General features: G+C 43.7%; 1 protein-coding gene across 1 annotated transcript in view; it reads left to right on the top strand.

Moving 5' to 3' along the window:
• The first annotated feature begins 22552 nt into the window (after positions 1-22552).
• Positions 22553-26368, top strand: part of LOC125285150 (serine/threonine-protein kinase PAK 3-like) — a 27213-nt gene continuing 23397 nt past the window's right edge. Inside the window, exon 1 of the mRNA XM_048229436.1 lies at positions 22553-23007. The gene's annotated coding sequence lies outside the window, so the exon portion shown is untranslated. The remainder of the gene's footprint in view (positions 23008-26368) is intronic.

Below are 26368 nucleotides of genomic sequence, written 5' to 3'. Positions count from 1 at the left end.
GCAAGCTTGCAGTGCCAGAGAGAAGAATATCAGCGCAGCTCGGAGTTGTCCGTTAAGATTTAAGTTGAAGTTTAGTTGACATGTTTTAGCCATTTAGATTGCTGTTTGATTCAAGAAGTGTGCGTTCCTAAAACAGTGAGTAATGCTGTCATGTCTTGTATGTTGATGTTAATATTTAGACGGTAATTTCATGCTGAATGAAAGTTTAAATGTCGGGTGTTAGTCGAGTGAGACGTTACCGTTTGAATGTTTGATTTAGTAACGTATGCCTAGATAATTATCTGCCGAGTGAAATCGCAAAGTTGTAGGCTACATGTAGTTTTATGTAGTTGAGGTAATTCGTTTGTATTTCAAGTACTCATTATACTTTATTGTATATTTGTTTCTTGTAGACCACACACACACAAGATACAGTCCTTTCATCAAGTCCAAAGGCAATCTCAGTTGTAAATCATGCCTCAAGAATAAAGGATATTCACTTTGGAAGATCACGGATTCATGTGCATTCATATTAAGGGTTCTAACCGACTCTCCACGGCGTTCTGAAATATTCAAATCAGCATACTTAAACACTCTAAAACAATTTGGTCCTACGAGCCGGTATAAAGCAGATAGCTGTGTGAAGATGACTGCCCCTGAGTCACAGCACACGGTCACCAGAATAAGAAAACAGGAAAATGTTCCAAAGCACCTTCTGGATTATGACCCGAGTGGACCAGGATCAGCAATCAGGGGCCTTGCACCGGCGTCGCAGCAAGTGGTCGAACAACAGCATGAAAGGGATGAAGTGGCCAGCTCCAGATCTGTATCACCAATAAGTCAAATTGAGCTAGCAACACGGCCCACTGTCCCCGAAACGATACAACTGGTGCAAGGAGACCCAAGTGACACAAGCCAGAACCATCCGTTGCCTAATGCACCTACCCACCAAACTGACATCCCTCTAAGCAATCGGAGCTTAGACATCAACATGTCAGAGTTAGTAGCTGTCGTTCAAGAAGTGAGGCAACAGAATGTCACCCTCCAGCATCAGTTTCAGAGCCTAATGGCTGAGTTCAGAGCCCCACTCCATTATGCTGCCCCAGTGTCGTCACAACACTTACTGCCACCAAAGATTGACGTGTACAGCCACCCATCATCCCGCCTGACACAGACACTTGACGCCCCTTTCCAGCCCTCGCAGCAGCCGAGAGCAAACTACGCTTACACCAGTCCCCATCCCAGCTTCACCGGTGTAGACCAGTATGGGCAGAGAAAGCAAGCTCATTCCTCACATCTCCCGTGTGGCTTAAGATGCGATAGCATGCTCAATGCAGACCCCGGGTACACCCCCTATCGTTCCCGTCATATGGATATGTCTCCTACACGTGAAACTGTATACAGAGGGCCCAAGGCAACCATCCCATGTATGACGTCACCTGACCCAAGACAGTTCTCCAGGATGAAGACAGCACTTGAGAACATTCTGCCTGAAGATGCCACAGAGAGATACAAGTATCAAATCCTCACTGACCATCTCAAGTGTGAGGAAGCCCTTCTCGTGGCAGATTCATATGTTAACTCCAGACACCCATACACCGATACAATGCTGGCCCTCACCAAGATGTATGGGCAACCACACAAACTGGCCTTACAGTGGATATCGGAAGTGATGGATGGCCCAAGTGTCCGTACTGGCGATGTAAAGTCCTTTAACATGTTCGCTCTTCAAGTTCGCTCCCTAGTGGGCATGTTAGAGCAGCTGGGGAGAGGAGGCAATGTCGAACTACTATGTGGTTCTCATGTGTCGAGGCTACTAAGTAAGCTACCTTTCGACCTCACCTACAGCTTTAAGAGGTACATCTATCCCAGGAGAGTGGAGATCCCTACCCTCGTCGACTTTGCTGAGTGGCTAGAGTACGAACTCGAAATGCAAGATGACAATGGGAAGCCCCGTAGTGTCAAGAGCGAGGAGCCACAGAACAGGAAGAAAGACCACAAGCGAGAGCAGGGCATTAAGACCACGACTGTTCTCCTGGGTACAGAAGCCACTGCCAAGCCCAGCACCTCTACAGCGCCCTCTGCAGCTGAGCCTTCAGCCAATAAGAACACGAACGAGCAGAAGGGAAAGGCCTACTGTCCATATTGTGAGAACGACAAGCACTTTCTGAACAGCTGTGCTAACTTCAAGCAACTTAGCAAAGAGCAGAAGGTGTCATGGATTAAGGGCAATAACCGGTGTTGGTGCTGCGGTCGTGGTCACCAAGCTGCTAAATGCACGTTGAAGGCACCTTGCAAGACATGTAACAGGAGACATCTGCTTGTCCTACATGAGGTTAATGAGAGAGAGGATGAGGCGCAACCCCCAGCAGAAGCCCGTGCAGAGAGCTGTCTCACAAATACAGTCAGCCATGTTCTGTATGTCGACCGTCCCACTTACAACTGTAAAGTGCTCCTGAAGATCAGTGAAGTCATCATCAGGAACGGGAACCGATCAATGGAGGCCTACGCTGTACTTGATGGCGGTTCGGAGCGGACAATTCTCCATTCTGCAGTGCAACAATTAGGCCTCGTAGGCAAACCAGAGAAGCTTATCCTCCGCACAGTCAGACAGGAGTTACAGGTCCTTCATTGGGCGGCCATCTCGTTCACTATATCCCCGGCTTCAGAGCCTAAGAAGAGCTTTGAGATACAGAATGCGTTCTCTGCTGAGCAGCTGGGGCTAGCTGAACACACCCATCCTGTGAGTGCACTCCAGGAAAGATACAAGCACCTGGCTGGGCTACCTCTCCAGACCTTGAACCGAGTCCACCCCATGCTATTGATCGGCTCTGACTACACCCACCTCATCATGCCGATAGAGCCAGTTCGACTGGGTCCTCTAGGTGGACCTGCTGCCGTGAGGACAGTCTTGGGATGGACGCTGCAAGGACCAGCACAAGACATCAGCTTCGGCCATAGCTCACCACAGTGCCTCTTCACATCGACAGCTCCTACATCTGACCTGATGTCATGTGTTGAGAAACTGTGGCAGCTTGACGTGATTCCGTATCGCTATGAGAAGGTGGTCGTCAGGTCACGTCAAGACCGGGAAGCCATGACCCTGCTCCAAGAGCAGACAGTGAGAGTAGATATCGGTGGTGTCAAACGTTACGCCACACCCCTCCTCAGAGTTAAGAACATGCCCCGGCTACACGCCTCACCAGAAGCAGTGCTACCGCACCTGAGGGGTATCGAGCGACGATTGACAAAGTTGCCGGAGCAAGCCGCAGCATACCAAGCCGAGATTCACAAGCTTAAGGAAGCAGGATACGCCGTGAAGTTGGAGCCACATCAGATTGACGGTAGTGTTGTTACGATACCAAAATTATGACTTCGATACGATACCTGCCATAAATATCACGATGCTCGATACTGAAACGATACTACGGCGAAATCCTAAGATATCTGGAAAAGAAAGGACTCATACCTCCTCCAAGTGTATTTAGTAATTTGTGTTGAATTCGGTGCACTTTTGCAGTGTGCAGGTCAATTCTGGGTTCTAAACTTCCTACATAATTATTATTTTTATAGTCAGTAAAATAGTAGGCCTACTTTGTGTGATTTAAGTCCTTTATTTTTTGTTATAGTTAATTTACATTGTGTTGTGTTTTGCCAATAAAGTAGCTTTAAATAGCCAAACTAGGCTAGATCAAGGTCAGTGTTGAAATTACTGCATGCAAATCACTGAATGCTATGCAGAGGGGCCTAATCTTTAGGCCATCTGATGTACAGTATACAGTAGGCTTCCCTAGGCCTTCCCGTGTTCATGGGATTTCTTTGACAGTTGCAAAGGGAAAAATGTGAGGATAGTCTTCTTTGCGCCCAGTGTACAAGTGCGACGTTCCAACCACTCAGGTCTTCGTCAGATAGGCCTACACCATTACCTGTTGCAATATGTCTGTGTGCATTCCTACATTAGCCTACGTCTATTTCTTTGATAACATGATTTGCTACCACGTAACAATAACCCGCTATTATTATTAGGACTCAACACGTTTTGATGCTGTGGGCTTTAATTAGCGCATTTCGGGTAGCCTATCCTACATCTGGACAATACTTATTGAACAAATTGCAGTCTACATGCCATGACAAATATTACCAGTAGTACTGACCGAACATGAAATAGATTGTTTACAAGTTATGGTAATGTTATTCTGGCGTGAACATTGCGCTTTCATCACGTTAGCACCCTATGATTAGGCTACAGCTCGTTATGTCTCGGCAAAATGATTACAGCTCGTTATGTCTCGTCAAAATTCATTGATGAAGGAAAGTTTGCTTTATCCCAGAGAACCATACTCGTTTCACTTAGGCTAGACTAAAACAGAAGAGAAGAACTTGCCACTAACCATGTAGTCGTGTTTTCTATAGCATATTCGTTAACCTGTCGTTCTTTAAACAATAATGTTGGGATGTCTGCGAGGTGTTTAGCCAAGTTCCATGCGTAGCCTACTGCTTTTAAATGACTTTGAAACATATTTCACAAACGGGCCTCTGTATACCTGATGGCTTGCCTTCACTATTCGTGATGTATCCGAAATAGTTGCAGATTTCACTTCACCTTATGTTTTATCCACAAGGCCGAGGACTGTCGGCAAAGAACTACTGTATGTAGTTGGCTGCGCACTCACTCACTCAGAGCTGCCTGCTTGACACGCCCACTTGCCTAGATGCATGCAAGGAGCAGTGAGAGCAGCAGTTCACGCAGACACAGAACGTTAATTTGAATGAATTATCGATTCTAAAAACGTCGTAAAATCGCATCGTTTTTTGCGTGAAGGCATCGTGATACCTTTTTAGTATCGATACACCGTGCAACACTAATTGACGGCACAGAGGAAGCATGGTATATACCACACCACATAGTCCAGCACAATGGAAAGAATCGGGTGGTCTATAACTGTTCCTTCCAGTACCGAGGCCTTAACCTGAATGACTTCCTACTCCCTGGCCCTGCCCTAGGCTCCTCTCTCTTGGCCGTGCTGCTACGTTTCCGACAACACGGAGTCACCTTCAGCAGTGATGTACGTGCCATGTTCCACCAGGTACGGCTGCTACCCTCTGACCGACCACTGCTGCGGTTTCTCTGGAGAGACATGAATCGGGACAGAGCACCAGATGTTTACGAGTGGCAGGTACTCCCCTTTGGCACAACTTGTAGCCCCTGTTGTGCTACATATGCATTACAGAGGCACGTCCACGATAACACCCAGCCAGAGGAGGAAGTTCGAGCTGTCATTGACCAAGCGTTCTACGTGGACAACTGTCTGCATAGCCTTACCTCACGGGAAGCGGCCAAAGCCCTCATAGACAGACTCCAACATCTCCTAGCTAAGGGAGGATTCGAGCTGAGGCAGTGGGCCAGTAATGACCCGTCCATCATCAGCCACCTTCCCTCTGATGTTAAGTCCACTAGCTGTGAGCTGTGGCTCAGCCATGGCCAGTCGGATGTCCAGGAGTCTGCCCTTGGCCTACACTGGAACTGCAAGTCAGACACACTCTTGTACAAGGTCCGCAGGGTGGAGTATTCTGCCGTCACGATGAGGAACATTTACAAGGTTCTTGCCAGACAATACGACCCCCTCGGATACTTAGTCCCATACACGACGAGAGCGAAAGTCCTGGTGCAGCGTTTATGGGATAAGAAGCGCGACTGGGACGATCCGCAACTACCTGAAGACCTGTTGGATTCATGGCATTCGTGGGAAGCAGAGTTGGAACACCTACCTGAGATAACACTGCCCAGGTGCTACTCTACTCCCAGAATGGACCATCCAAGCAGCATTCGAGACGTCCATGTGTTCTGTGATGCCTCAGAACAAGCTTACGGTTCTGTTGCGTATCTCAGGACCGAGGATCCAGACGGCAAAGTGGAGGTCTCCTTCCTTGCTGCACGGTCCCGTGTGGCACCCCGTAAGCAGCAGTCGATTCCCAGACTAGAGCTGTGCGCGGCTCTTGACGGGAGCACAGCTCCTCAAAGTCATATCCACAGAGCTGACCCTCAAGATCAACTCCAGCACACTCTGGTCTGACTCGCTGACTGTACTTACCTGGCTGCTGTCGGATTCCTGTCGCTACAAGGTCTTCGTGGGCACGCGCGTTGCGGAGATCTAAGAGTTGACAGAATCTGCCTCCTGGCGTTATGTCCCTACTGGGGAGAATCCAGCCGACGATATCACCAGAGGACTGCCTCTAAGAGCTATGCGCGATGACAGTCGATGGGCATATGGCCCCAAATTCCTGAAGTCACCCTCCGCTCAGTGGCCTGACCAACCATCCTTCGTAGTCCAGGAGCCTGAGTGCGAGTTAAAGAAGGCGACAATGACCATGACAAGCATTCTGGCATCCGCGACCTCACCGTTGCCAGATCCAGAGCAACATGAGACCCTCGGCAAATACCTGCAAGCTGCTGCCCGTCAGCTTAACGGGGCGGCTGACGCCGACGTCCCCCTCACCGCAGATGCCTACAAGTCTGCTGAGGTAGCAGTTCTGCGACAGGCCCAGAGGGACTCGTTCCCTGATGAAGTTGCCCAACTCAAAACTGGTAAGCCAGTGGCAAAGTCAAGTTGTCTCCTGTCACTCGCCCCAGAGCTCGATGAGACTACCGGTCTGATACGGGTGGGTGCCCGCCTTCGCCGCTGCACTGACCTGGCCTCAGAAGAAGCTCACCCTATCGTCCTTGAATCTAAGCACCCGCTAACCAGGTTGATCATCCAAGACTATGATGAGAAGCTGTGTCATCCTGGGCCTGAGAGGGTATTCACAGAAATCAGAAGGCGATACTGGGTGTTTCAGGGGCGTGAGGCAGTGCGTCGACACTAGAAGAGCTGTGTCAAGTGCCAACAGTGGAGAGCACGTCCAGACCCACCGAAGATGGCTGACCTTCCACCGTCGAGGCAACGCATCTTCAAGCCCCCTTTCTACTCGGCTGGAGTAGATTGTTTCGGGCCCCTCGTTGTCAAGATTGGCCGTAGGAATGAGAAGAGGTGGGGAGTCATCTTTAAATGCATGACCACCCGGGCTGTCCATCTCGATCTACTCAGCAACCTGGATAGCGACGCCTTCCTAATGGCGCTGAGGCGCTTTATAGCACGGCGGGGGAAGCCCTATGAGCTCCTATGCGACCAGGGCACGAACTTCAAAGGAGGAGAGAGGGAGCTCCAGCAGGCCTTCAACGCTCTCCACCCTGAGCTCCAAGCTCAGCCAGCCAGCAGATCAGATTCGTCTTCAACCCACCAGCAGCTCCTCACTTTGGAGGTTGCTGGGAGAGAGAGATCCGTTCTCTCAAAGCTGCACTTCGTGTCACCATAGGGGCTCAGACTGTATCTGAAGAGGTGCTACGCACCGTCCTTGTCGAAATCAAGGGAATCCTGAATTCCAAACCCCTGGGGTACACCTCCTCGGATATAGCTGACCCTGACCCAGTCACCCCCAGCTGTTTCTTGATGGGCCGGCGGGACACTTCCCTGCCTCAGGTCGTATACGAGGGCCCAGAGACTTTGGGACGAAGAAGATGGAGACATAGCCAAGTATTAGCAGACCACTTCTGGAAGCACTTCCTGACCCACTACCTTCCAGGTCTCCAGGTTCGCCAGAAGTGGCGGACCGAGGCAGCAGAGCTACAGGTTGGCGAAGTTGTCATGATTGTCATTGTGGCAAGACTGATCAGTCTTCCTGAGGAGAAGTGACTGCCGCCCTTTTCTGGGGTGCGAATTCCCTCCGTGAATTCGGGGGCGGCTGTTAAAAAGGGCGGCTGGCCCTTTAAGACAGTTATGGACTGAGCGGAAAGTGCGTTCTGATTGAGAACGGTGGCAGCGCGAGCTTGCAGTGCCAGAGAGAAGCATATCAGCGCAGCTCGGAGTTGTCCGTTAAGATTTAAGTTGAAGTTTAGTTGACATGTTTTAGCCATTTAGATGGCTGTTTGATTCAAGAAGTGTGCGTTCCTAAAACAGTGAGCAATGCTGTCATGTCATTGTATGTTGATGTTAATATTTAGACGGTAATTTCATGCTGAATGAAAGTTTAAATGTCGTGTGTCAGTCAAGTGAGACGTTACCGTTTGAATGTTTGAATGTATGCTTAGATAATTATCTGCCGAGTGAAATCGCAAAGTTGTAGGCTACATGTAGTTTTATGTAGTTGAGGTAATTCGTTTGTATTTCAAGTACTCATTATACTTTATTGTATATTTGTTTCTTGTAGACCACACACACACAAGATACAGTCCTTTCATCAAGTCCAAAGGCAATCTCAGTTGTAAATCATGCCTCAAGAATAAAGGATATTCACTTTGGAAGATCACAGATTCATGTGCATTCATATTAAGGGTTCTAACCGACTCTCCACGGCGTTCTGAAATATTCAAATCAGCATACTTAAACACTCTAAAACAATAAGTGCTATGTCTTATTTGGCTGTGGGTTTTAAAATAATGAACCAAATTCTGCAAAAAGTGTAAGCAATAGGCAAAAAGTGTAAGCAGCCTGGTGGAAAGCATGACGAGTGCAGGGTTGCCAACTTTGGGTGTTTGGCTGGAGTGAGATTTTGTGTAGTGCGTGTGCGTTACATTTTTCCCTAAACCTAATTTTAAAAATGTCTGTCACCTGTCACATTTTGCTATGTACAGTATAATCCCTGATTTATGTTTTTTTATTTAAAAAAAAAACCTAATTGAACGGAAACGTTTCTTCAAAATGTACAATTAAATTATTGATTGCACTTGAAAACAAGACCAGTGTTTTAACCCCGTGGCATGGAAGGATTATGAGCCACTGGGCCCCTGGGCACAGACATGAAAAGGGCCCCCCTGCCCACCTGAAAAAGGTAGTAGCTCAGTAGAAAAAAAAATAAAAAAAAATAATGACTTCTGGCTAGTTTTGTGGAAAGAAATGGACAAATTGAGACGTATGAATGTGTGTATGAGTGTACATATGTATCAGGGATGGAAATAGCCTAAAATATTTTTTTCCACCTACCATTGTGGCTGGTGGATTCCAAAGTCTACCAGCCACTAGAGATACAGTATGAACATTTGATGAAAAATCATGACCAAAATGATCACGGTTATTAGTATTATTGCATTATGATTAAAATGTGCTGACTTTTTTTCTAAACCTACCATCAATGTTGGACAGAACTCATAATTGGCCTGCCCTTCATGCCCAGTAGCAACAAATCTAAAGGTGGTATGATAATAATGAAAAATAAAAGTGGTGTGGCTCCTTTAAGACCCAATCCACTGGTGTGAGTTCTGGAGCCATCCAACTTTATCTAACTCTATACTATCCTACATCATCTGATTTTAATATTATGTCTAGGCTATATTTAACATTTAACATTTATTTTCTATTTGGCCTGTTATGAAATTATGCATTGACCAATATTAGCACACTTTAAGACACTTAAATACATGCATGCTTAGCATTTTGTGAAAACAAATCATTATGGCTACATCGACAAACTCTTAGCCATGAGCTGTATGTCCTCTGATTTTAATATTTACACATATGTAGGTATTTAAGCACAGCTCAGTTTTAAGACACTTAAAGCCCAAAATTGTAGGCCATCCTATATCATTGAAATGTATACTGGAATCGAACCATTCACCTCGCTTAATCCAAGGGGCGGGCAGAGAATTGTCTTTCAAACTACCTAGGCATGCAATAGGCCAGCTGACGACCATATCCATTATCCGGGTCGGCAAAACGGCAAATACATCCTTCTTGAAAGTAATGACTTAAGTGCATTGTGTTGCTCAACTTTCAAAGAAAAGCACAAGTCCAACTTCTCCAAAGTTGACGCCAACGCCGATTCAAACAACCGGCTCTTAGTTAAGCTTTAGCCACCTTCCTTGTTGTTCACAGTCGCTTGGGACTGTCGTTATCCTGTTAAGCCCGCTTTTAAGACTCTCTAACAAAATAGAGCGCTGTGATTGAATAACATCCACGGTGTTAGCCAATAGAAATCCCTATAGTTTGATACTAGACGTACAGGCTGAGCAAATTAATTTGCCGCCGCTAGGGTGCGTCTAGATTTCTAGGCTACCAAAATTGGAGACCATATAGAAATTTACTCTGGAACGGCTTAAGAGTGGAATCATATCTGGCAGTGGCATTTGAGGGGAATGAATCAGTAAAAATAAAACTGTTCTTTTAGTCCAAAACCAGTGAGATATATGACTGTGGTAAGGGAGCCCACAATGCACACACAGACATGTGCACATACACACACACACACACACACACACACACACACTAGGCCCACACAAGCACACATACACACTAGGCCCACACAAGTACACACACACACACACAGGCAGACACACACACATACACACAATAGAGCAGCTGTCAGGACAGAGAAGAGTTGTGTAGTGATTGGTTCCTGTAGTGATGGGGGCCTCTCCAATTTGATTGGCTGACAGATTTGAAATAGGGCACAACTTCTTCATGTGTGGTGTGTGTGTGTGTGGTGGGGGTAATTTCACAGATAGGAAGAGGACCAGAGAGAGAGAGAGAGAGAGTGTGATGATGAGAGATGAGAAAATGTAATTAGTGTCTACACGTCCTTCTTTATCGTAACCTGCTGATTCACTAGGTGCAACACCCAACCGGGTCCGCGTCCGGCACTAATTACATTCAGAATAGCGGCAGGTTCAAACACACCTGGCTCCACAGAAACAAACAAGCTCACCGAGAGCCTTTCGTGCAACTAGTCAATTTCCGGAGGCCCAGAAAACAACATTGAGCTAATGGTAACTTGGGGACAAACAAAAAATAAGGACAAGGTCGCACTATTTGCACTTTTTACACAAAGTCGACTTTTTGTAGCACATTACGCTAAAGTCTGATTCATTTTCATTTCAAAGTATCTGTTTATATAGTAATGAGTGTAATGAGTGTTTGTACATTAAGTGGCGAATAAGTGTCACATTTTGATAGGTTGTGTTTGTTAGTATGTATTTTACACAATGGTTGTAAATACCACTCTTGTCTAGCACCCTTTGCCCTGGACACATACATGTGAATTTGTTACAAACCAGCAAAGAACATTTCTGATTAGGTAATATTACCCGATTTGAAACAAATAGTAGGCTATTAATGCATAATTGCCTTAAAGCAATATGTGATACTCCGGGACATTGGCAAGGAAGCAGTGTTGTGCCAGTTCACAGCTTTTCTGAACTAGTTCAAGTTCAGTTCATACATGCTCAAAGTGAACAGTTCACGTTCAAAGTTCACAATTTTAATTCTGAACTAGTTCAAAGTTCAGTTCATTTTACTTTTTTCGTGAGATATTCAAATAAATACTTTTTTTCACACTACAAGCTAGAAATCATTATACGTTCTTTGAAGCTGCTCATTGTAGACATTTGCTCATGACACTGCAATTGTGGGTTTCTTACCAGGTGATGAAACTTGCAGCAGTACAGACAAGGTAGACCAGTTCTATACTTAGTGCAATGAAATCCAGCCCTCCGCGGTCTCGTCGTTGCCTGCTACGCGGCGTTGCTATGCCTACCCCGCTCTGCTGCAATAGACCTCTCCAGAATAAGTCCCGCCTCCGTAACTTCCGTATCCATCCAACTTCCTGGCGTCGATTGTCTATGGGAAATAACATGGCGTTTCGAAAAATGATACCGGTAAAACATCTGTAGGTAGCGAAGTAGAAAAAGCTGGTGGGCAGATTGGCCTACACTTCTGCCATCTAGTTTCCACTGGATTTTTGATTATCGGTGCCGTTTAAGTAGTATACTATAGACTATACTACTTAAACGGCACAAAAAAAAAAATCCAGTGGAAACTAGATGGCAGAAGTGTGAGGCCAATCTGCCCAGCAGCTTTTTCTACTTTGTCACCTACAGAGTTTGACAGGTACGATCTTTCAAAACGCCATGTTATTTCCCATAGACATTTGACGACCGAAGGTTGGATGGATACGGAAGTGGCGGGACTTATTCTGGAGAGGTCTATTCATCACGGGTAACGTTGTGCGGAAGCCACTATGCTATTCAACTATTCTCAGCCGGACACTACATTGCCCGCAATGCATTGCGTACACAATGTCAAAACCATTTCTGTCTGGTGATACATGATTGAAGCGGCACCAGCGAGAATACAGGAGGGAGGAACTTTCTCTCGTTGCGTTTTAAAAGAGAAAACAGATGTTACTCAGTTTTCAATGGAAAACAAATTCCAGCGTTCATTTACAGTGATGTCTGCTGTTCATGACACATAATGTGAACTAATTCACGTTCAAGTTCTTTATTAAAAAATGTGTTGCGTTCAGTTCAACGTTCACGAAAAAATGAGTGTGTTCAATGAACGCGTTGTTTTGAACTCGTTCACGCACAACACTGCAAGGAAGGTTCTCTGCAGCCGGCTATGCTATTTTCCTCATTACAAGTTTGTTTACCCTCAAAATGACTATGAAGCTGTTATATTAAGGTAAAAAGCTTGCATAGGGTGCCTTATAGACACCAAGACTTTTAACCATATCCTTTGCTTTAAGCCCTTTTGTGTCAAGGAGAGTGGCAACCCACGTCTTCCATCCAAATATGATTACCTCATTTTTTCCTTTGTTCAGCTTAAGAAAATGTTGAGACATCCTGTTTTTAATTTGGTTAATAGATAGACAAAGAGATTCAAGGGGACCATAGTCTTTGGCAACAGGGGTAAGTAAATGTGGGTGTCATCAGCATAGCATGATAGAAAATCAAATTGTTCTTGATGATTTATTTAAGTGGGAACATATAGAGGTTGAATAATAATGGCCCCAATATTGACCCCTGTGGAACACCACAGGTCAAGGTTGTTGGTATTTAGGTACAGTTGCCAACGGCAACAAAGAAGCACCTTTCTTGTAGATATTATTTGAGCCAATTTATAACTATACATGTAAATCCAACCCAGTGTTCTAGCCTGTGTAGTAATATGCTGTGATCAACAGTGTCAACAGTGTTAAAGGCTGCAGTAATGTTCAGTAATACTAGGACTGGTGTTTTGCCTGAAAGTATTCATTTGATGTTAGGAAGGTGGTTAGTTGATTAAAGACTATTTCTTCAATACATTTTCCAATAAATGTGGATTGGACATGGGCATGTAATTGCTTAGCATGGAGGCATCCAGATTATTCTTCTTGAGAAGGGACTGTTTTCAGGCACTTAGGAAATGTACCAGACAGCAATTATATATTTATACAATTAAAAGCACATCTGCTGCTGTGAGCTGAAAAACAGATTAAAATAAAATGGTAGGTAGAAATTGTTACAGTTTTTTTCAACTGCTTACACATTACATTTTTGCTTGCCACACAATTTTCTAAACATGTCTTTCAAACATCATAACTCCACACCAAATCTGCAAAACCATACACTAATTCTCAGTGTGTGACTGAGTTTTCAATTTCTTAAAACACATTTTGCAAAACACCACACACAATTTTCTAAGTAACACACAAAGATCTACAGGAAGTAACTTGATTTCATTTTTCAAACACAACCCATCAAAATGCCACACTTATATGCCACTTATTTACTCTCAGTCCTCAATGTACAACAGGGGCGATTCTAGGATCAGACCTTTGGGGGGGCTCAGCCCCCAACAGGGGCGTCAATAGACCTCGAGCTGCACTGGGGCAGAATACCCCCCTAGGGGGATACGGGAGCATGCTCCCCCGTAAGAAAATTTTGTATATTTTAACGTTTAAATGCATCAATCTGGTGCACTTTGAAAATAAATTCTGTGGTTAGAATTGATTATTTGTATTTATGGATAGAAATATTGGTGCTTTAGCCGAAACTATTTTGCACTTCAGAATTTTAACCATGCACACATAGGCGGAATAGTTATGATGATTCTGCAATATGTTTACAACCACAAAACATATTTGCTGAATTTCACAGTTCAGAAATGGTCAAAAATAGTACATTTCAGCACTCCATGAAATTATGCAGTAGTGGTCACCTGTGTTGTTCAGCTAGTTAACATAATATAAGCTAATTATTTTGGCCATTTATACAGAGGTGGACAAAGTACACAATTCCTTTAATTAAGTGAAAGTATAGATACACCTTGTCAAACATTACTCCAATACAAGTGGAAGTTGCTAAGTCACTTAAGTTGAAGTACAGAAGTACTTGATTTTAAAAATACTTAAGTATTCAGAAGTAGTGCTGTCAGGTAAACGCGTTATTATCGGTGTTAACGCAAACCTTTTTTAACGGCGTCAATTTTTTTATTGCGAGATTAACATTCTTTTTGGTCTAACAAACTTTGTAGTTTTTTCACATGCTGTTGCAACAACGTTAGAACAACTACAACACCACACCAGATCCAGCTAGACCGGAAACTAAACAATACGCACTGACGAATGGAATGGAATGTTGTATGTGCTGCACATATACGCCCCCTTTTAGGGGAAAGATGACTGTTTGGATATAATGGAAACCTATGCTGCATCGAAGTGGGGAGCGAAAAGGGCTTATATACTTACTAAATCTTGAAACAAATGTGAATAAAAGGCACAAAATAAGGTTGGTGTAAGAGTCTGTGTGTTTATAGGATTAATGTAACCATTATGTTCCTATTTGTTGCTCTTGCAGTTTACTAACAGGAGTGTCATGAATGTAGGCACAGTCAAACTGCCCATGGCTGACTATAACTAAGTTCGGCAAGCTTAACTTTACATGTCATAACTTTACATGTCATAACATCAACTAAACATAAGTCACACATTCATTCTATACACATTCATTATATCACTTGTAATATAAACGTAGCCTATTTCCTACAACTAGGAGATAATTGGCTATGTTATACTAAAGATCCACAGTTAACTAGCTAGCAAGCTAACCGTTTTACATGGGATATTATGGTAAGTGTAGCTTTGAATGTCCTGTGAATGAATAACTAGATGTAACGTCAACGTGTGATTACTAGCTGTCTTTCCCATTGGAATCAATAATATAATGTTAACTTGTTTTCCGCTAAAATGGGGCGTGGTGCAGATTAAATGTATCTTTATGCGCTGTTAGTAGGCTAGGCTATGTAAAGGCATGCTGCACACACTTGTTTGGGCTTACGAGCCGGCCAAAGAGTAGTAGACTGCCGCATTAATCGTGTGCCGCCAAAGATTTTTTCACCGTCACTTGTTCTGTTATCAACAATCCTCTTTGGCTGCTACTATTTTGACACTCTGGCTTTATGTGGCTTTGATACACCGTTTCTTTCCTTCAAACTGCCAGACACTTCCTAGTAGCAAATATTCTAAGAACTTTACTTCCTCCTAGTCCTCCTCCTGTAGTCGTGGAGATAATAAACACCAACGCAGTTCTGAACTCCCGGCGGTCGGCTGAATGGTGTTTTAAATGGCTGTGGACACCAATGCCGACATGAGTGCGATGCACTCTGCTTTCGACATTCATTTACATTAGATTCCATTCTTTTCAACTGAACTCAAAGATAATGAATATAGTATGAATAAGTTATAGTAGGCCTATTTATACTTATAGTATTTTCTGTTTGTTATGGCCTTGATAATGTGTGTACATTTTGTGCATGCACTTCTGCGGTAGCATTAATTTCAGTTTATATCAGCTATATTTCTGAAGAATAGGCCTATATTGTGTTGCCTCAAGGTCTGCTGCACATCTTTTGAAATTTGATTTGAAATAATCAAATAGACCTACGTCTAAAGTTAAGTTTATAAAGTAGGCTAACTTGCTTTGCTTTCATTTGAATCCCAATCAAGATACACAATAATTGCTTTATATTGTTAATATGGACTCCTGGTAAGTTAAGAAATGCAAAATAATGTAATTTTAATCATGTGATAAAATATGTGATTAATCGTGATTAACTATAGGAATTCAGCGATTAATCGTGATTAAAATGATATGATATTTGTCCTTTTTAATATATTGTACTGTGTGACGGCTGCAAGGACTTTCCTGTGATTGTTTCCATGTGTCTGGAGGAAAGATGTAAACGCACACCGAAATGAGGTGCTGGCTACCGGTGTGTAATATCAAGTAGGAGAAGGAAGGTGCCACACACTCCGAGTTTATGAAACAAAAACGTTTGAATGAGCAATAACGTTTCGGCCTATAAGGCCTTCATCAGATTGCATGTATACATACATGCAATCTGATGTCAGATATTGAACAACAGATTTTATTGGCTACTATGTGTGTATTATCACTCTCCTGTATCTTTGACATAAATATCATTAAATAAAATAAAATTGAATGGTACAGGATATTGGATATGGCATTTTAATAAGTTTAATAATTTAAACACATTGTAAAACTTAAAGCCCAAATTTGGAGACATCCATGCATGTCGAAATTTGCTGCAAATTCAAAACTGGATTACTCTGGAACGGCTAACTGTACAGGGGACTGCTTTACACCTTTCTGTTCGGTAAGGTCAGCTGTTTATTCGGCGGTCATATAGATTTTTTTTTTTTTCCGCATGTCCAAATTTCCGTCAAGAATTCCCGGGACACTGTAAGAATTCCCGGGGTACACAAAACTTGGTGGTCTTTTTTCGTTTTGATCTGTAGTCCCTCCGCTGGACTGGACCCCCTGAAAGAAGGGTAGGGCAGACACAGTTTTCTGTGAATATCTTGAGAACCGTAGGGCCTAGGATGACCATTTTTTTGCGTATGTTTGCCTCCAGGGGTCATGTAAACCCATTCCATATGCACACATGTGCATAAACAGATACACACGCACACACATACATTCACAGTAATCCTACGTATGACACATACTCACACAGTAGACATATATACGCATGCATGCACATGCACACACACAGGCACATAAACAGGCAAACACACAAGCACATGCACATGCACGCACACACCCACCCACCCACACACACATAAACATAAACATGTACACGCACACATGCACACAATATAAGAATTTCTCAGAATTATGAACAGGCAAGATGGGGGTGGGGTTGTATAAAATGTATTTTACATGTGAAATCTATGAACTAATCATGTTTTGGTACTTGTTGTCTAGCAGATACCAGTGAGAATTGAGTGTGCATAATGCAATTCAGTGAGACAGTTAGAATCATATATGCCTTTCAGCGTGACTTATTTTTGTGGAAAACATGTGCTGGCCTGGGCGCTGGTCATATTTTGTACCGCTCTGCGGTACATCTAGTTTTGATATATGGTTTGTTATGTGTTGAACGAAGGGTTCGTGAAGTATCCCACCATTATAAATGGGTAGGGAGATGGGCACAACCTTCAGTAGAATTTATGATTAAATTAAATTAAATTGAATTATATTATTTACTTTTCTCATGAACCGTTCACCACAGCAATTAACGGCTAACATTATTTAAAAGCTGAGAAAAAAACTCTTTCATGTGATGTGATAAGATACTTGTGATGTCTGTGTGATGAGTAGGCTCGTTCGTGAGTAGTTCAACTGAGAAGAATGGGTGAATTTGGATCCATTTTCTTTCTTGCCGTGCGCTGTCACTTTCTCCACTGCGTAAAAGACTAAATTAATTTGCGCTGTGAATGCTTATTTTGACAGGCCATAGGCTAAAAATCGTTATTAGTCGGACGCAAAACAGAATATATTCGAAAGAAGGGGACACCAAGGCCACCGTGGCCTGTAAACCTCTGATTTTCAAAGGGGCATCACGGCCACCTCAAGGGGCAACGATGGCCATAGCCGTCGTGAAATTCCTATCCTGCACATGCTGCACACACAGTAACGAAGTCAACTCAGGATGCCAACGATCGACATGGTTCGTGAAGTTAGTTGTATTGCCAATGTGCTTGATTTTAGTGTGGCAGGTTTTACACACCGCGCACGTCTTGTCTAGTTTCCCATTAACTTCGTAGAATCCGAAATGTGCCCAGATGTCCGCTTTCCAAGCTTTGGGTGCGTTTTTAATTACCCGTCTATTGCGTTCATCTCCCTCCGTCATCTTGATTCTTTAGTGTTGTTGTTATGCTAGCTAGTGCTGCCGCTTAGCATGTAGCTAAAGGCTGCGCATGTCATTACAATGTTGCTTCAGAAATGCCCCCAGAAGTAATTGAAACTTCACAACTTTATTGTCCACTCAAGGCCAGAAAATAAACAGTGACATAATTGATTATGGCACGTTGCCGCATCGATGCTGAATCGTGCATGCCCCACATTGCAATGCATCGCCGAGTCGATTATTGTTGACACCACTATTATTGTATTCAAAGACTCAAATGTGGTTAAAAGTAACGAGTACTTCATGCTCATACTTCAAATGTAGTGGAGTCAAAAGTGCATTATTTGTCTTTCAAATGTAGCGGAGTAAAAGTCACAAGTTTAAAAAAATATTAATACTCAAGTAAAGTACAGATACTCAAAAATCATACTTAAGTACAGTAATCAAGTAAATGTACTTAGTTTCTGTCCACCCCTGTATACATGCTGTATATTATTTTTTTCCCCAAATTTTTATAGGCTGTAGTTCTGCCCCTTGAAAACCTCTGTAAGCAACTGTTAGCACATCAGCACGTCTGTCTCGTCCTTTGAGCTATTACTTTCTCACCTGAACCTGGCTGTTTTCTTTAAAAAAGAAAAAAAAGAAATATATATATTCATTAGGGCTGTCACTTTTGTGAAAAAATCCTGTTCGGTTTTTGAGACATAAGTGTTCATTGAATCGATTGTAAAATCGATTTTTCATGTCTAAAGACGTTTCCATTTTCAACGCCAAATATAGGCCAATCCACAAACAACTAAGAGGCATTAGGACGAACGTAAAGAGGGCGCTTGTAGATGCAAGCCAGCAATATTTCTGATGATTTATTGGCGTGAAGTTTCGCGCACAATGACAAACAGGAGTGCAACATTCTCGAAAAACAATAAGCCGAGTGGACTGCCATTACATCAGTGACAAACATTACTGCAGTCTTCAACGTATCTGTGTCTGTGCTTACGATTAGAAATGTCAAACAAATTTCGCCTACATAGAACTTGCACAGTTTGTTTGCATAGCCTACCGCTTTGTTCTTCTCCATAGTTTGATATACCAAAAATCCGAAGTAATTCCACATCGAACTCCTCAAGTTATTAGGGCCTATCACTCGTCTCTTTCATGTCACACAGGTTGATCGCGTTGTCCTCCATTTTTTTGCAAAACACGAGCAGCACAGCAGCTGATTGAAACAGCTGTTTCCGGTGCGTAAAATTGGTGGGAATTTTCTTTCTAGCTTTCGCAATGCTTACTGCACTTCGGAATTCTTTATACTCTTATATTCTTGTTTGTGAATTTTGTTACATCTATCCTTTTTATTTGTTTAATTCGTTTAAAATTAATAGTGTACATATTTGGTTAAAATCGATTCCCTATTTTAGTTTTCGAAACTTGTGTTGTTTGGTCCAATCTATTGTGCAATCGATTTTCGAACGTAAAGTGACAGCCCTAATATCCATCTATGGGGAAACCGACTGTGTCAGGGTTTGTTGTTCCAGGGTTTCAGTTCACTGATGTGAATGAGTCTGATGATCCGTCAGGTCGAATTGTTTATTTTTCATTGGCAATGACAGTTAAACATAAGAAAGTGTCTGGTAGGGAGGTAACGGCAGGCTTAATAGCACACTTTAAAAACTTGTTGTACTCGCAAGCTAACTGTAGGCAAATGTACGATAATGTTAGCCTACTGTAACCAGATATAATTGCCATCATTGTGATCATGGAATCACAGATTGGTTCCACAAATACTACACCTGTAGCCTACTTAAATGTGTTCATTCGATTAGACTTCATTTTCACTTCATTAGCCATACCTTTTCAGTGGTAGAAGGTAGCCTACTCTGACGACTGTTCCCCAAAGTTGTCTGCGCGTTGTCCCCCACCCGAGTTGGAAAGTGTAAATTACCCAGCTTTCTTGCGGCATTTCACGGAGGCACACCCCCTTCAACTCGGAGCTCTTGAGGTTGCCGTATGACCTTACAACAAACATGGCTGCGCCCATAGTTGAGATGAGATGACATGTATTTTCTTTGTATTTGTACTGTGTTTGGTCGTTTCAATGTTGATGCAATGCTCTTACACACTAGATTACATTGCTGCTTCAATCCGGTCACCAATTCATGCATTGCACGGTCTTGTTTTCGAGACGGTTTGCTAAAGAGGCTAATGTAGCACAAAACAATAACAATGACTAGCCTGCTAATGCCCCTCACGGCTCGAGAGAAACGCAACAGCACTTGTTTAAATTGAAATAGGCTAAATTGAGTTACTAATTTTTTTATTATTATTAATTCACATTGACCATACCCAGTAAGGGAGAATGAGGGACGTGTTCTCGTGTTTTAGACAAATGTCCAGCACTACCCCAGCGGACTTCTGGTTGAAATGTTCAGAACCAATGCAGATACTTTGAAATGAAAATTAATTGGACTGTATGTGCAATGCTCTACAAAAAGTCGACTTACGTAAAATTCTAAATGTTGTTTTCTGTTCCTCCGGAAACGCCTTGAACGCACATGTTTGTTTCTGCAGTTGAAAGGGTCCATAGGCCTATGAATACATACACACCCAACTGCACCCCCCCCCCCTCCCCCACACCCACCCAACACACACACACACACACACAAAGTAGGCCTACATTTTCTTTGGGAAAAAAGCAAACTAATTTGATAGTCAGTAATTTCTTTCTTTGGAAATACAATAATTTCTGTCTTTGACAAAATCAGCTTTTTCAAAACTCCATGTACATCTGGTGGTCATTGTATTTTGCTTCCCTCTTTTCTTGTTGGCTGTAACATACTGTATTCACAACAGCAAATGATTTCGAAATGTGCACGCACGCACATTGTGTAAAGATGTGCAGTCACCTCACACACCATCTCTACACCAATAAGCATAAATCTGTCACATGTGGAGGTTTGTGTGCCCACTGACCCATACAACACACACACACACACACACACACACACCCCTCTCTCTCTCTGTCTCTCTCTCACACATGCACACACACACACACACACTTGTTATGTGTTTTGGGGTTTCCCTGTCTATTAACACTGTCTCTGTGTGAGAGAGATGGTGAGTGTGTGTGGGGGGTCAGGTTGTCATGACAACAGGGCTCATTTATCGTCTCATATATGGGATGCCAGACACACACTCACACCACACGCACATGCGCGTTATTGCACACATCACACACACACACACACACTTACACACTCAACATACAGACTGACATACACTTACACACACATGCAGAATGACTCACACACATACACATACAAATGCACACACATATGCACGTATACATGAAGACATAAGCACATATATGCAACCACCAAAAAATGAATGTACAGACACACGCACACACACAGGCACACACTCGCTCACACACACACACACATACTCACACTCTAACACAAAACACACACGCGCTCTCTCAACCGACACTCAGACATCTGCCACTAAAGCCTAGCCTAGGAGATGAGCTGACCAATAGGGAGAGAGGAAACGGGAGAGGGGGAGGGGAGAGAGAGAATGAGCGAGGGAGGGAGGGAGGGAGGGACGGAGGGAGAGAGGGAGGGAGGGTCATAGAGAGGGATGACATCATTAGGAAGGGAGAAGGAGAGCAGAATTCTGTGTTTAGTGGGAACGCCTGCGCCGTGTGTGTGTGGCAGAGGGACCATGTGTGTGTGTATGTCTGTCTCTGTCTGTCTCTGTCTGTCTGTCTGTCTGTCTGTCTGTCTGTGTGTGTGTGTGTGTGTGTGCGTAAGTGAGGGAGATTTACATACACATTATATTTGTTTACACATGTCTTGTGATCCGGGGAAACTGCATTAATGTGTGTGAGTGTATTCCTGTAACAGGGAATACAATTTTGTGGAGGGAAGAATGTGTGTGTGTGTTTGTTTGTTTGCATAAGGGGGACAGCATGCAGAGGCAGTATTAGTTAAAATACCTCACATTTCGCTGTGGATTAAGACGCATGCCAAATGCCCCCATAATGCACTTGGTCATTCAGGGGGCTGAAAGTGGCTGTGTCCAGTCCAATCTCTAGAGGGGTGTTTAACACGCTAACACTACACATACACCAACAATTAAACTTCTCCAGTAGCATAATCTCTAAACCTTCACACATGCACGAGCACACACACACACACACACACACATTCTCTCCCTGACAGACACACACACACACTCACAAATCAACACACACACACACACACACAAACACTCACTCACTCTTTCTCTCTCTCTCTCTCACACACACACACACACTCACAGACAGACATACACACACACACTCACAGACACACACACATACTCTCTCTCTCTCTCTCTCTCTCTCTAACCCACCCCTCCAGTTCACATCTCTCTTTTCTCTTCCTCTGAGAAACACAAACTCTTCCTCCCTGTCCAGTACTTGTCCCCTCCCCCCTCATCTGCATATTGCCTGAGGGCTGTCCAATCATTCTCCAGCAAACTCGGTGACATCACTGGCTTGGGAACAGAGGAGAGAGAGACAGAGAGAGAGAGGGAGAGAGAGAGCAGGTTCTTTTTTTCCTCGTTTCCTCCTCTCCTGTCGTCCGCCTCCCAGTGTGGATCTACCGGTTTGTCCAGCTCAGCCGTTAATTTGTGACTGAACGAACGAGCGAGCGAGTGAGCACAGGCTTCTCATTTTTGGACTAACAAACAATAAAGGGTTTGGCATCGGCCACAAACCAAAGGACATTACTAAAGACAGGCACAGACGGGAGCAAGGGACACAGAGAGAGAGAAAAGAGAGAGAGAGAGAGAGAGAGAGAGAGAGAGAGAGGGGAGATATTGGATGTGATGGTCAGAGTGCTTTGCCGATAGGGATGATCAGTGCCTCTGTTTGCCTGCACTGATACTGAAGGAAGAAGGGATCTGACCGAAGGAAGAACGGACCTGATAGAAGAGAGACGTTTTCTCAGTGCACACCACAGGAAAGGGAGGATGACAGAACGTCTACCAGGTAAGGAGCGAGTCATATCTCGATGGCAGATGGAAAAGGAATGGGTGGGGGGGGGGGTAGATTTAATGGATGGATGGATGATAGATGGATGGATGTATGAATGGATAGGCAGAGGACAAGTAGGCCTCTTTTCATCTTCTGTTTCTCTTCTGAAGGCTGATGGTGTCTTTCAAGATATCAGAGAGAGAGAGAGGGATGGAGAGAGAGAGAGAGAGGGATGGAGAGAGAGAGGTGGAGGGGGATGGAGAGAGAGGTAGAGATAAAGATGGAGAGAGAGAGGGATGGAGAGAGGGAGATGTGGAGGGGGGTTTGCTTTCATGTTTTAGCTGCAGCTGCAGCATCCCCCTTTCCCCCTCCCCTCCCCTCCCTCACACCCTCCCACTCCCCCTCTCTTCATCTCTCTCTATCTCCCCCTTCTTCTCTCCTCCAGCTTGCTCGCTCCCCCCTCCCCCTCTCTCCTCCTTCACCATAATTTAAAGCGTTGCAGAAAGACAGCAGCAGCACAGATGATTCTGTCTAGGAGACACCAAGATGGAGAGGCTAAAAAAAAGGGAGGATTGTGCCTCTTTGGCAGAGGGAGAAGGGGGAGGCAGAGAAGGAAAGAAGGAAAGAGACAGAGAGGGATGCTGGCGTCCATCTTGGGATAGCCATTTTCTCTCTCCCCCCTTTCGATATTCAACACCTCTGCATCCGTGTGTGTGTGTGTGTGTGTGTGGGTGTGCTACAGCTTAGGACCTGCTACATGGAAAGAGAATGACAAGACATACAACCACAAACACTGTATCTGTGTTATCTGTGTGTGTGTGTGTGTGTGTGTTACCTTGGTCTCAGTTTAAATGCATGTGAGGTAAAGTGGATGTCCAAGGCAGACAGACACATATGGCGTAATGAGGTTTTTCTTCTTTGTTTGGCATCCTAGCTAGCCTAATAGCCACTAGCAAAGAGAGGCTTCCTGTGTGTGTGTGTGTGTGTGTGTGTGTGTGTGTGTGTTTGGGGAGGGAGGAATGATTGATTTTTCTTCTCCTGCAGTCAAGGTTGGTTGCACACATGCACAAACGCACGCACACACACACACACACACACACACACACAAAAATCATTTGGCGTGCCGCGGGGTGATGTTGTAACTCTTTCCTCACATTCAGGAGAAATAAGGAAGAGAGGGGTAAGGAGAGGGGGATGAGGGGGAAGAGGGGGACGTCCTCTTCCCTAACTGTCATCAGATCCTTTGGGATGTGTGTGTGTGTGTGTTCACGCATGTCCACGCACACACACACACACCTCTGGGGCCCCATAGACGATCTGGTCACATTTGCATAACAGGACCCCTAGCGAGGGATCCCTGACACGCGCACACACACACACACACACACACACACACACACACACACACACACACACACACACAAACTTTTAATAGTACTTTCTCCCAGTCAGAATGTCAAGGACGTCTATGTCAATAACATCTTTGTGTATGTGTCTGTGGTCAGTGTACCTGTATGAGGAAGCAGCATTAGTGAACATGCTGAAAATAAAACTGTATGGATGAGTGTAATTGGTGCATATGTCATCTGGAGAGCTGAGACGCAAAACACAGACTGCGCCTTACAACATACTTTAAAACGTACTGTACCTTAAAAGTTAAGCTTTTCTGGGGTCAGATAATATGGCATAGGGGCTATAGATTACATGCAGGTAAAGCGTAGAGTATATCCATGGTGTGACTAGGCACACACACATACACACACACACACACAAACACACACAGACACTCATACACACTCACCTTAGGACCTTAGATCAGTGTGTCCACACTACTAACTCTAGTCTACACCAATGACTCTAGTCCACACTACTAACTCTAGTCCACACTAATGACTATTCCATACTACCAACTCTAGTCCACACTAATGACTAATCCATACTACCAACTCTAGTCCACACTAACGACTATTCCATACTACTAACTCTAGTCCATACTAATGACTTTAGTCCTTACTACTAACTCTTGACCTCACTATTGACTCTATTCCATACTACTAACTCTAGTCCATAATGATTCTAGTCCACACTAATGATTCTAGTCCACACTAATGACTTAAGTCCATACTACTAACTCTAGTCTAGAGTGTGGCTACCCGACCCCCACGGGTCCCGACGGGTCGGGTCGGGTTCGGACAAATATTTAGAAACTGTAGTCGGGTTCGGTTCGGGTTCGGACACCCGATATGCATTAGGAAGCTTTACATTTAAAATTCCTTATTATGTTGGGTAACCAACAGGTCTGCTTACATGGTACAGCGTTTGTTTTTGAGAATAAAATGCAAAATATAAAAGACCTAATAGCTTTCTTCCTGTGTGCAAGATTTGTTTATCATTGTGACAACATTTCAGGCATCCTGGTCTATGCACATAAGCACAGTCTTGGACGTTAAAACAGTTGTTAGCCTATCAGGAATTTTAGATTATTGTTGCATAGGCTACTGTGGTAAGACATAGGCTATCGGTAGGCTATAAGATTCGTCTCGTTCAACTGGATGAGGATTTCTCGAGGTTGCCCCGGTTCGATATGGATCAGTGACAGAGGCACTGTATTTTCAAAGACTGTTGCAGTTCATTTCATTTTCAATGGGACAAAATGCTGTGTTTATATGCATTGGAAGCTTTACATTTAAAAATTCCTTATTTCAATAACCAACAGGTTGCTTTTACATCAAACGTTTGTTTTTTGGAGAATCTAACGCATTTCCAGGCATGCCGCTTGAAATGCACATGCTGTCACAATACATAAACAAATGGTAATGCACATTTCTCTACAATTTGTTGTGTGTTCCGTTGTTAGCCTATGGGATTTTAAGATTACAAAGGCTACTGTGGGCACATAGTCCACACTAATGATTCCAGTCCACACTACTACTAACTGAAGTCCTCACTAATAAGTAGATCTAGTCCACACTCTAACTCTAATCAAGTACCTGTATAGAAATCAGATCCCTAAAATAATGATTCCAGTCCACACTACTACTAACTGAAGTCCTCACTAATAAGGGAATCTGTATAAATAGATCCCAGTAAATGATGTATAGATTTTAATCTTAACTGCATCAGCTAAGGTTGGGTTCATTTGACCTGATCAAATGTGCTGTAGGAATCGTCACAGTAAACAATTTTGGTTAAAAACTAACAATCAAGAACGACAGGCATGTTTGTCTGTCCACATGTAACGGTAACCAGCAGGTACATAGCGGTGCAGTTATGAACGTTGTGTAAACCTCCCTCTCGACGCCTTAAGAGACGTGCTAGTGAGAGAGCTAGCAGCCTGGGCTTTTAAGGCTATGACACACCAACACGATTATCGGTA

Source organism: Alosa alosa, chromosome 2 (genome assembly GCF_017589495.1).
Source record: "Alosa alosa isolate M-15738 ecotype Scorff River chromosome 2, AALO_Geno_1.1, whole genome shotgun sequence".
NCBI lineage: Eukaryota > Metazoa > Chordata > Actinopteri > Clupeiformes > Clupeidae > Alosa > Alosa alosa.
Note: the sequence above shows the minus strand (reverse complement) of the source record. Positions and strands in the feature narration are given on the sequence as shown.